A 12247-nucleotide genomic window follows, 5' to 3' on the forward strand; every position below is an offset into this window, starting at 1 on the left:
GGGTTCAATGTTGTAAGACCCAAGAAATATAAGTTGTTGACGGATGATTGTTTATTAGACCCGTTTGATGCCGTTGAATTGAGTTCTGTTACAAATAAAAAGGTTGATTTAGAAGATCCCGAGCACCCTCCGCGTCTTTTTCCCGCCTTTACCACGAGCGCCCCCCCGGCAGAGAAGGACCTTGTCACAAGCGCTCAAAGGCTGTCCACAGAAACCTACGTTCATCTAGTCCTGAGTGTTAACAGGATAGAAAGCTTTCCAGCAGCTCAAGGAGCTGTTTTACTATAAAACAGCTCCCAGTGAAGCCAGAAATTCTGTGGAAGCAAAGAGTCAAAACCTTGGCTTGCATCCACACTTCTTGAACTGTGTTCCTGACTCTGAACTCTGGACTCTGCCCCTGGACTACGCCGGTATTGGACTTCGGACTCTGATCCTGGACTACGCTGTGTATCGGACTTTGGACTTTGACACTGGACTTCATTCTGTGAATTGATTTATGGACATTGGCTTTGCATTCTTGGTATCTTTGACCCTGGACTGGTGTATCGGACTTCGGCTGTTGTAACCCCCGGGAACGTGACACTGAGCCCGGTGAGTGGCTAATCCACTGAGGAGGTGGGAGAGGGGAGCAGCAGCACCTTTACGAACTGTGACGAACCGGGATGAACCGGTCCGTGCCCATCTCAACTCAGGACTTGGGGCTCTGACTCGCTGACATCCCTGATTGTCTCCCCCCTGCCCCTCCTGTGCTTAGCTCAGTATTACTGCCTGTCCACAGAGAAGGCTGTGTGATCTCCAAGAGGACACTGGTGCAAGAGTGGGTGATAGTACAGTGATGCCTCGCGTTACGATGTTAATTCGTTCCAGCGAAATCGCTGTAAAATGAAAACGTAATGCGATTTTAAAAAGCCCATAGAAATGCATTAAAACCGGATTAATGCGTTCCTAGGGGCTTGAGACTCACCGTCCAGCGAAGATCCTCCATAGCACAGCCATTTTCGCTGCCTGTGCAGTGAGGAATCCATCCCAGAAAACAGCGGGCGGCCATTTTGTTTACCTGGTGGCCATTTTGAAACCGCCCATCAGCTGGCTGAAAATCATCGCTTTGCGATGATCGGTTCCCGAAGCAGGGAACCGATCATCGAAAAGCGAAATTCCCCCATAGGGAACATTGTTTTGTGATCGCTTTTGCGATCACAAAAACATCGACGTCTAGCGATTTCCTCATCAAACAGAGCGCCCATTAAGCAAGGCACCACTGTACTGGGCCACTAAAAATGAAACAATTTGCAAGCTTTCCTGGAGAAAATCTCCACTTCCTCAGGCTCAGCACAAATCTTTCCTGGATAGCGGCCTCAAGTCCCTTTCAAGAAAAAGACAGAGTAAACAAAATGTTACATTAAAAAATTAAATAAGAAGTACAGAAAAATTGTACAAAAATTGATGGTACATGTTGATGTAAGTTCTCTGAGGCTGGGTCTCCAGTCTCTTTGCCGCACCCCTGTGGGATTTCCACACCCAGCCTTGGAGGACCTCAATCAACCGCCACAGACACGCATGACCCGTTTGGGGACTCTGACGTACCATTTTTTCCGCACAGTCCGGGAAAGGTTGTGCTAAGCCTGAAGAAGTAGAATTCCCTCCGGGAGAGCTTGTGATTCTTTTGAGGTTCGGGGGGGGGGTCCAAGAAGAGGGATCCCCTACTCTTACAATGGCTGGCCAGTCGCGGAGGAGCTGAACCGCGGAGGCCGCCAACAAAATGCTGACCTGTGAGGGGGTTCCTGGGTGGAGAGCGGCCAGCCAGCCGGCGGGGCCCTTGTCTTGGGAAGATTCTTTCTTCCGCACTGCCTCCTCTCCCATCTGCTGCTCTGATCATCCTCTACCACAGATGTTCGGCCTTGGGTTGCCACCAAGCCTGGTCTGTCTTCAGGGGGTGGTGCATGCATTTCCTCTCTCCTTGAGGGTTGCTTTTCTAAAGTGGGTTTGCTATATATGTAATGGGCTTGCCTTTTTTTCCTGCCCCTGTGCTCTCCTTCATGAGAACCTCTGCGCCCATCGCCCAGTGCCCACTCAAGTTTCTGCATTCACTGAGTCAACGCAGGGAGCTTATTTGAGTTTGATCCGCATCCCCCCCCCTTTTTTATTATCTTTGCCCTATTTTTTTTTAAAAAAATTGATGGCAAACCTCATAATTCTCCCAAGGTTCCTGATCTCGATGACGAACGGTGTCGGTTCAGAGCCGTAAAGGGTCAGGCTCAGATAATGAGTTTGCTATTAGCGCGCCTCTGAGAGAGCGCCGGTTTGGGGCAAGAGGAAAAGGGCAGCCTTCTGAACCCTTTTAGCTCTTGAGAAAAAGCTCATCTCCTTCCAGCTGTGAAGCTGGATCTGAACGGATTTGAGAAAGGGGGCAGGCGGGAGAGGAAACGGAGGCCACACGCCAAGTTAAAACTTTCTACACCACACATACACACACACAATCCTTCATTTGCTTCGCTGTGCATTACATCATGGATACCATTATCACTGCGCACCCAGGACAGATTATTGGTGTTAATTAGGTTTGGGAAATAAAAGATCCTTTCCACTCGGGCTAGGTGGACACGGCTAAGCTGTCCTGTAAAAGCTGGATAAGCCTCGTTAGAGAGTGCCTGGCAGAAGGGCTGATAAGTAACTTGTTCTTTTCTGAACGCAAGCAATTCAAGCGCCCGACTCGCCCAGGAGAAAATGGGCTTTCTTAGCAACCAGAACCTCTTTTTGCCTCGGCTGTCGGCTGCCCGTCATCATGTATGCATTTGATGGGCTTCGAAAGGTGCTAAGCCAGCCCTGCTATGTTGGGGGGGGGTTCGTCCTCCTCCTGGTCATTCATTCTTCTTAGTCATCTGCCCCCACGCCCTTGTTCGGCTAAAGCCCAAGCCGCCCGAGGGGCAACTATTTTGCAGGGACCACAAAGTCAATCTAGCTTTTAGACATGAACTTTATGGCAGCTCTCCAAGGTGCTGAACCCTTGGGGTCTTGAGTGGACTGGCACCCCGGCCTCGTTGCTCCTGTGAAGTTCGTAACAAAACCCAGAGCGGCTCCGCAAATTTGCAGCTTCCACTGATGGCGCAAGTCAGAGGCAAGGAGAAATCCCTCCGTGCTTACCCCAGCGGCCCTTTTCTTTTGCCAGCTCTTTCATTTCGCAGAAACCCTTCTATTGCAGAGTGTGAATCCATGTGGGCTTTGGACCAGGCCCCGGGAAGAGCCCAGCCTGCTCCAATTATACAAGCGTTGATTAAAGCCAGAGGTAAATTGCTCCTTCCTCTTCGCCACAAGACATAAGCCAGCGCCTTCCCACCCCTTGAGGTTGTTTTTAATTTTCAGCTGACATTTCTTCTAGTCGCTCTCAACATGAAGGCAACAAATTAGGAATATAATACAGCTCACGCTTCCAGGCATCACCTAGGCTCCTCTTGGCCTTTTAATGTCAATTTTACTTTTTTTCTTCCTCATCGTCCCCACCCTCTTGGACTCACCTCTCCGGTGGGAGAGGCAGGGAGCGACCTTAGAAAATACAGACCACAGAAAAAGGAGATTTTCTGTTTCTCCAGAGCTTGGTCAAAGTTCTTATTTTTTTTATTACAAACCCCAGTATCTTCCAGTCAGCATCATTACTATGCTGCGTAAGGGTCTCTGGGAGCTGATTCACGATTATGAACAGATTTTAAGCAACGATTTGCTTGTCCCTTACATCAGAGGTAGGGAATTAAAGTTAGATCTGGCTTCTGTGAGCTGAAGTCCAGCTTTCCATGGTCTCTTCTCCACTGAATGATTGCACAGTGGCTTCCCAGCTTTGGTTTGTTTGTTTTTTCTCAGCTCGGAAAAGTCAGAATGCCTCTCCTTGGCTTGCGGCAGAAATGACTTTAATTTGACCAAATCTCTTAATTGTTAGAGCAGTACAACAATGGAACCCTTGGCCTTGAGAGGAGGCGAGCACTCCGCTGCGGGAGGCATGCAAGAGAAAATTGGACAGCCGTCTGTTGGATCTGCTTTGATTTGGCTGCCTACCTTTGGCAGGGCGGGTTGGACTTGATGGCCTTAGAGAGCCCCTTCTCTCAGTTATTCTATGCTTCTACGATTTGGGATTTGGCTCCTTCTCCTTTGGTCTCACCATCATTGAGTTGTAGTTCTGGACGGAGTACTTCTCAGGCATTGAGTTCCGCTTTTGGACTGAACGAATTTCCTTTTGATTCTCCCTTCTTTGCCTTCCTGCCACCTCTGACCCCAGACCAGCAGGCAGAGGGCGAGAACACTCACCTCTCCGCTCCGGAAAGAGAGTCATTAAAGAGGTTAAGGAGCTCGGTGGAGGACTGCAAACATTTGCAGTCATGGGAGGGAACCGATCTGAGACGTGGAGGTCTCGGTAGCAATACTGAAGAATATTAAAATCTTCTTTCTTCCTCTCGGCCGACGCAGGGAGAAGATGCCAGCAGCATCCACGCAATGTTGGGGGAGAACATTATTGGCGTTTAGACCACTCTGGGGTAAAGGGATGGGGGAAATGAGACCCAGAAGGATATGAAATGGGCTCTCAGCCCACCTCCGATGTGTCCTGTGCAAAACCAGTGGGGCAGCCAAGCAGAAAGCAATCTGCCCCACAGATTCCACTGCCACACATTTTTCGTTTTATTGGGAAATAGTTAAGAGCTTCCCCTGTGGGTTATTTAACTGGTTTTTTTTTCTGAAGACAGAGTTGGTACTTTTATATCCCTAGATGCCACCTTCCGCCTTGTTTCATTCTTTGATTCTCTTTTAATGAATGCTTTGATTAAATTTTGAAAAAAAATGGACACAAACCAATTTTTAATAATGCTGGAGAGAAGGAAGCCAAGAATGAAGCAGAGAGACAGTGCAAAAGTAACAACTGCGGGGGAAATGGATCTGGAACTCGGCACAGAATAGGATATATATGGGACGGAGGTTGGGACTTGAAAAGGTTATGATTTGGGGACTACAGGTCCCAGAATCCCCTGTCAGCCTTTCTGGCTGGGGATTAGGGGAATCATAGTCCAAAGAACTCACATGCCCAAAGAGGGAGAACACCTTTAGAAAAGGGAGAAATAAAAAATGCAAATCATCATCATCATCATCATCATCATCATCATCATCATCATCATCATCATCATCATCATCATCATCATCATCTTTGTTAGATTTCTCAGAATCCCATGAACATCCTCATCCCATCCTGATTATTGGATTCAAACCCTTTTCTTTCTCTCTGCACGGACTTTGGCACAGATGCTCTGAGTGGACTACAACTCCCAGTATCCCTGGACCAACATGACCACTGGCCATGCTAGCCAAGGAATTCTGGGAGCTGAAGTCCAACATTTTCACAGGAGGAGTCATGACAGCCGTCGGTCCATTGTCGCGCAACCAGTAAAAGATGTTGGGTCACTGAAAAGCTTAGCATCCTTTATTTGTTTGGATTAAGTTCTCATGGACTGCTGATGCATCTCATCATCCCTCAAATTTACACAGAATTAAATTATTAGCCTTTATGCAAGATTATCTATCTATCTATCTATCTGTCTGTCTGTCTGTCTGTCTGTCTGTCTGTCTGTCTGTCTGTCTGTCTGTCTGTCTGATAATCCTGTCTGTCTATCTGTCTGTCTTATAATTCTATCTGTCTGTCTGTCTGATAATCCTGTCTGTCTGTCTTATAATTCTATCTATCTATCTATCTATCTATCTATCTATCTATCTATCTATCTATCTATCTATCTATCTATCTATCTATCTATCTATCTATCTATCTATCTATCTATCTATCTATCTATCTATCTATCTATCTATCTATCTATCTATCTATCTATCTGTCTTCTGTCTGTTTGTCTGTCTGTCTTATAATCCTCTCTCTCTCTCTCGCACTAATAGCAAAAGTCTTCTCCATCTCTGGAAGGGATTGCCCATACGTTGTTTCTGTTTTAATGTTTTTTCCCTTTATATGTTTCTCTGCGCGTCACCTGGTGTCGTACATGTGGCACGAAGCTCCTGCCTCTCAGCTATGAACGGGAAGAAGGGAGGGGGCCCCTCTGACAGCCTGATAAGCATATTATACGCCAGCAGTCACTGGCATGACAGCGCTTTAATCTTGCCCATCCTTTTCTCATTCAATGTGTCCACATCTGTGAGATTTCCAGAGACTTCAAGGGCCATGATTGATGGTCCTTTTTTCCATGCTGGAGAGACACATCCTTCATACCAAACGGCTCTTGATTGGCAAAGGAGGAGGGGGGGTGAGTAAGAGACACCAGAGATGGTCCAAAGCAGGATTTTCTAGTGAGTTTTGCTTTGCAGTGTTGCACTTCGGGTGCAACCTGCCATCAGCATTTGGTCCCACCCTCAGATTTTCACCCCAGGGGCGATTTCTAGATCTGGGAGACACATCATGTTCTCTAGTTCTGCTGCTCATATTTCAAAATAGAGATTTCAAGTCTGTTTTTCCCGCTGCTTCCACCATTTGAAGATGTATGGTGAACTTTCCATGGATATGCCTTGGAAGGGTCGCCAGCTTTATGGTGGACCTGTTTCGGCAGGCGCTGGGGACCAAGACATCCAAGCTATTTGTTGTCGTTTCTTCTGAAGGATTAAAGTTTTATTGAAGTCTTACTAAACACCAAAGTGCTGGTTCTAACCTAGAGAGCCCTAAATGGTTTGGGTTCAAGCGATCAACAAGGATCTTGCCTCCCTTTAAGATCATCAGGAGAGACCTTTCTCTCAGTCCCATCACTTCCACATGGGAGAGGGCCTTCTCAGTGGCTGCTCCCAGACTATGGAACTCCCTCCCACTAGAGGCCAACCCAGCCCCATCTTTGCTGTCCTTCCGCAAGCAGGCAAAGACCTTTCTCTTCAAGCAAGCCTTCCCTTAATAACTGGCTGCCTGAATGGCAGTATTTGTATACTTTTCTCATGTCCCCACCAAGCGAGTTTGAGAAGGTGGGCCTCCCCAGAAGATCTTTAATGCTGACTCCTAAGGGTTGATACAATCTTTTAAAAGCATAAGAGCCATACCCTCTTATTCCTGTGACCACACATTCTCTAGAATGTATTTGTTGTGGCACCGCTGTATTTGTTGTATCCGCCCAACGGATACAAATTTTGGCAAGAGGGTCCTTGAAAAACCACAGCCAGCCCATTGGAGGAGGGGATCCGAGTTGACTGTCGCTCAGATCTGGTGAGTCCATCTAAGCCTCTAAGGCTTCAGAAGGGCTTCACCTCTTTGGTGAGACAACCATCTACTGCAGTGGTCCCTAACCTTGGGCTTCCAGATGTTCTTGGACTTCAACTCCCCGAAATCCTGGCCAGCAGAGGTGGTGGTGAAGGCTTCCGGGAGTTGTAGTCCAAGAACATCTGGAGGCCCAAGGTTGGGGACCACTGGTCCAGTGGTTCTTAACCTTGGGTTACTCAGATGTTTTTGAACTGCAACTCCCAGAAACCCCAGCCAGCACAGCTGGTGGTGAAGGCTTCTGGGAGTTGCAGTCCAAAAATACCTGAGTAACCCAAGGTTAAGAACCACTGCACTAGTCTATTGGACTGGAGAGCCAGTTGCTGAGAGCTCTCCATGGTACTGGAGGCGGCTTAAAGTAGCAAGATCGGTTTAGAGTCTAGGAAACCAGAGAGCAGACCTACGAAAAGGTTTCCCAGAGTGTTCCCAGCTGGAAGCTGAGATGGAGGGGAGGAAAACCTGTCTGAAGCAGCAACTTTTCCAGATTTTTGCCCATGTTGCAGTTCAGCAAGAAGCATTCATGCCGTGGCTGGCATCTAGAGAGCCATGTTGAAAGCTGCTCCGCAAGTCTAGCCGCTGCCTGTTTGCTTCATTTCGATGCCAGCCCTGATAGTCACGCCAAATAATTGATGATTTTTGAGGGAGCAAGAAATTTTAAAAAAATTAAAAGGCTTTTCATGGCCCGTTTATACCAAGAAGGGTTTACGAAGGAACGTGAGCGGAAGCAAAATGGGCCTTGTGGCGGCTTTCACGGAGAATCGGCCTCGATTCTGAAAAGACAACAGCTTAATTAACACATTCAGCTCTTGGTTCCAGAGTTATGACCTGCATTTTCCTCCCGCTCAAGGGATGCCTGAATTCCAAAAATTGCTTTTCAAGGTTCATTGCAACTGCTCTCAGGAAGAAGAAAAAAGAAACATCATTTAAAAGCAGATTTTTTTGAAAATCTACAGGCATGGTTAAATTTGCTTTTCCTTCTGGACATAGCACTGGAAATCCTGTTAGGTTGCAATCAGATAGACCAGGGGTTCCCAAGCTTGGGTAACACCAGGTGTTCTTGGACTGCAATTCCCAGAAGGCTTTGCCACTAGTTGTGCTGGCTGGGGTTTCTGGGAGCTGCAGTCCAAGAATGCCTGGGTTACCCATGATGGAGAACCACTGAGACAAATCAAACAGTTCTTATGAACACAGGGAGTTTTCACCTGTATTACCTGCACTCTTTCTGGTAGACAAGACAGATCAGTCCAGAGCCTGGAACATTTCCTGTTCTGGTGACTGGCAGCCCAGAAAGTACCCTATTTTTCCATGTATAAGACGCCCCCCACTTTTCTAACCCAAAATTAAGAAATCTAAGTGGGGCTTAGCAAGTGTAGGGGGAAAGGGATCAAAGCACTGCAGGATCACTTTGATCCCTGCTTTCCCCTCCATTCATTTTTTCTCTCCTCAACTTACTTCTATGTATAAGACGACCCTCAATTTTAGTCTAAAGATTTTAGACAAAAGTACAGTCTTATACATGGAAAAATATAACTTTTCCATACTCTGGGCTCAGACCAATGGAACTGGCAATGACATTTACCATAGGATGTTCCCATGCACTTCTACATGTGAGATATGCATGTGAGAACAGCCCCTTGCTTAGGCAAAACTCAAGAACGCCTGCTTCGTTAAACACGTCACCCATTCAAGCAATACACAGGAACCAATTATTACTCTCTCGTTTCCCCCCAAACCAGCTGCCCGGCTTGCACCAGGATGAAGAGCAAAAAGGTAGGTTGGAAAAGGATGTGGCATCCCATTCACTTTTCTGAATCATGGCTGGGTGGAAAGAAAGCATATTTCACGGTGCGCAACCGTGACAGTGTTTTTCTGACTGCAGGTCCGCGCGAGGGACCATTTCTCTCGCTTCGGAAGTTAATGACTGATCCTCAGCGCAGGTTTACAATTTAATTGAAAAATGGCAGGCGGGGAACAGGTACGGTGATTAATGCCATCATTAATCATCGAGATGCTGGGCGGTAGCACCACCCGGGGTCTGTGATAATGTTCAGCAGTGCCACCGAGATCAGCCAATAAACCTGGAGGCGGGTGGATTTATGAGGGAAGGAGGAAAGGCATATCTAAAGGAAGCCAACTGTTGTGCCCTCCCGTTGACGGTTCTCTCTGGATGGAAGCCGTGTTTGGATCCTCCTGTGAATCAGCCGTTTATGCTGCTGGGTTAGGTCCAGGTTGGGCTGCATTGTGTTGAGAACGGTGGAAATCAAGAGGACTTTAGTGGGTCAATAGTTTACTCCTAGTAGAGCTGGAACTGCGTCCAGTCCCACTGTGTAGGTGTTCTATTTTGGGAGCCGCTCCTGCTTTTTAATTGCCGGTTGTTGTTGTTTTCAATGTTGTGATGGCGTTGTTTTGTATGTTATCTGGAAAGCATTGCAAATGGAAGGAGAGAGAGAGACACAGAGAGTCATTTCCTTATAGAGGGATCAAAAATCGCGATGCTTTTTTTGCCTCAAACGCTTGCTTACCCCCGTGGTATAATGTTGGTCCCCATTTTGGTGAGGGGCTGTCAGCTGTTCTAGAATCGTTCCCCCCCCCATGGTGGGCTACTAGATGCAAGGGATGTAAGGGAATTCCAAGGTGAGCTCGTATATAGCTCAGTGGGTTGGAGCGCCCATCGGCTGTGGAGCCAGGAAGAGGGAATTCGGCTCTTTGCTGGGTCTCCTAGGAGAAGGGCCAACCAAGATCATTTGGAGGGAAAGGAGGTGGCTGATGGGGTTCTGTGCACTTCTACCTGTGTGGCCTTGGGCAAGCTGCATGGCCACCCCAGAGCATCACCACAAGGTGGGGATGAGGAGACCAGGGCTTGAAAACCCTGAGAGGTTTGCCATGTCAGAATATATTAGATGGGACATAAAAGGATCCCAAAGGTAATCTAACCTAACCTCCTGCCACTGCAGGAAGGAAATGCACAGGGAAAACATCCCCACCAGTGACCAGCCAGGATTTGTTGGGGGAAAAAACTCCAGTGAAGGATAGCCCATTACAGCACTGGCTATGGTGGCTGTGGGCTTCTGGGAGTTGTAGTCCAAAACAGAGAGAGGATAACTTCATACCTCTGCTCCTGCCTCCCCGAGACACAGAGACTGGAGCCCGATCCAAAGGTCTCTGAGATAGCCATCTAATTATTTCCCTCTTGACGCATGGCCATGCCATGCAACCCCATGGGGATTGCCTCAAGATTTGAACGGCAGCTCCTTTCCACCCCAGGCAGCCTCCAAGAATGATGGGAGCTGGAGTCCTCAAAACTGGCACATCCTTGCCTGGGAAAAGCCGAGAACCCGAGGAAGGATCCTGATCATCTCGCCTGGCCTGGAGCTGATCGGATTTCTCAATCTAGCCCAGTGTCTCCAGCTCTGGCTGGCAGCTGTAGCTCAACCCCCAGCCCACCCTTTGAAGAAAGCTGGTCTTTTTTTTGGTGGTCTCCCATCCCAGTACAAACCAGGCCCGACCCTCCTTAGCTTCTGGAATCAAGGGAAATGCGAGCAAGGAACCATTATAACAACCTAGGCTATATCAATGAGGTGGCAATAAGATGCAGCACCAAAGGAGAGGGCGGGAGAATGAGCTCCATGAAATCTGTGTCAAGCTAATGAAGTCGTCTCATATAACATGGAACAGGGACCTCTCATATCTGGGGTGACTCTGAGCAAATCCGGGCATGAATAAATAACCTGAACCCAATTGAATTAACCTCTGGCGGAGCGATGCGACTCGATGAATTATCTCCTGAACGAGATTAGAAAAGACGTAGGTGGAGGGGTGGGGGAAACTAAGTCTGCTGCTCTCTTGTAAATTTAATTCCAAAATTGCTGGTTCTGCTGCCATCGTCCTTTGCTAGTTGGATGGTTCCAGGAGCAAGGCGGGAAAGAGGAGTAGAAAGGTGAGTTGAGTTCAAACAGCAGGAACAGCACATTGGGTTGGGTGGCGGGTCTGGGTCGAAACCTGGAACTGTTGGGGTTTTTTAAACTACAGTTCCCATAATCCTCCAGCCAGCTGTAATCCAAAATTGTTCCAAACGTCTGGCACGCTGGTGGAAAATTAGAGACCGGTGAGAGATGCTTTCATCTCAGAACTTTATCAAGTGAAGTGGTTGGACTACATCTCCCATTCAAATTGTGGTGCTGGAGGAGAGTCTTGAGAGTCCCCTGGAGTGCAAAGAGAACAAACCTTTCCATTCTGAAGGAAATCAACCCTGAGTGCTCCCTGGAAGGTCAGATCCTGAAGCTGAGGCTCCAATACTTTTGGTCATCTCATGAGAAGAGAAGACTCCCTGGAAAATACACAGATGTTGGGAAAGTGTGAGGGCAAGAGGAGAAGGGGACGACAGAGGACGAGATGGATGGACAGGGTCACCAAAGGGACCAGCATGAATATGACCCGACTCCAGGAGGCAGTGGAAGACAGGAGGGCCTGCCATGCTCTGGCCCATGGGGTCACGAAGAGTCAGGCACGACTTAACGACTAAACAACAACATCTCCCAGAATGCCTTTCCACCTGCTTGGTGGCCACTCTGGCCTTGCAGAACTGAAGGATTCTGGGAGCTGAAGTCAAAAAGTCGCTTTACCCAGATGTTCCCCCAGTGGAGGGAACAGTGAACCCGCTCTGGGTGGCAGTCTGAACTTTACAGGTCTTGAACCCTATCACCAAGGCTTAGCACCTTGGTTAGTCTGGACCGAAACCCAGAGGGGAGGAGGATGGAGAAGACTCTAAAAATAATACGACTCAGGTGGAGGGGTTGGAATTCTGGGCATCCGTCATCGGAGAAATCGAAAAGAAATGTATTGGCACAAGGGCATTCAGTAGCTACAGCCACCCCAGGAAACCAGCGGGAGAGATGCAAGTAGAGACCAAGAATGGCAGGAAACTGCAAAGCAAGGAGATGCCCAGAGTTTGTACAGAAAAGCACCCAAAATATAAGAAAC

This window comes from Pogona vitticeps, chromosome 13, assembly GCF_051106095.1.
Source record: "Pogona vitticeps strain Pit_001003342236 chromosome 13, PviZW2.1, whole genome shotgun sequence".
Taxonomy (NCBI): domain Eukaryota; kingdom Metazoa; phylum Chordata; class Lepidosauria; order Squamata; family Agamidae; genus Pogona; species Pogona vitticeps.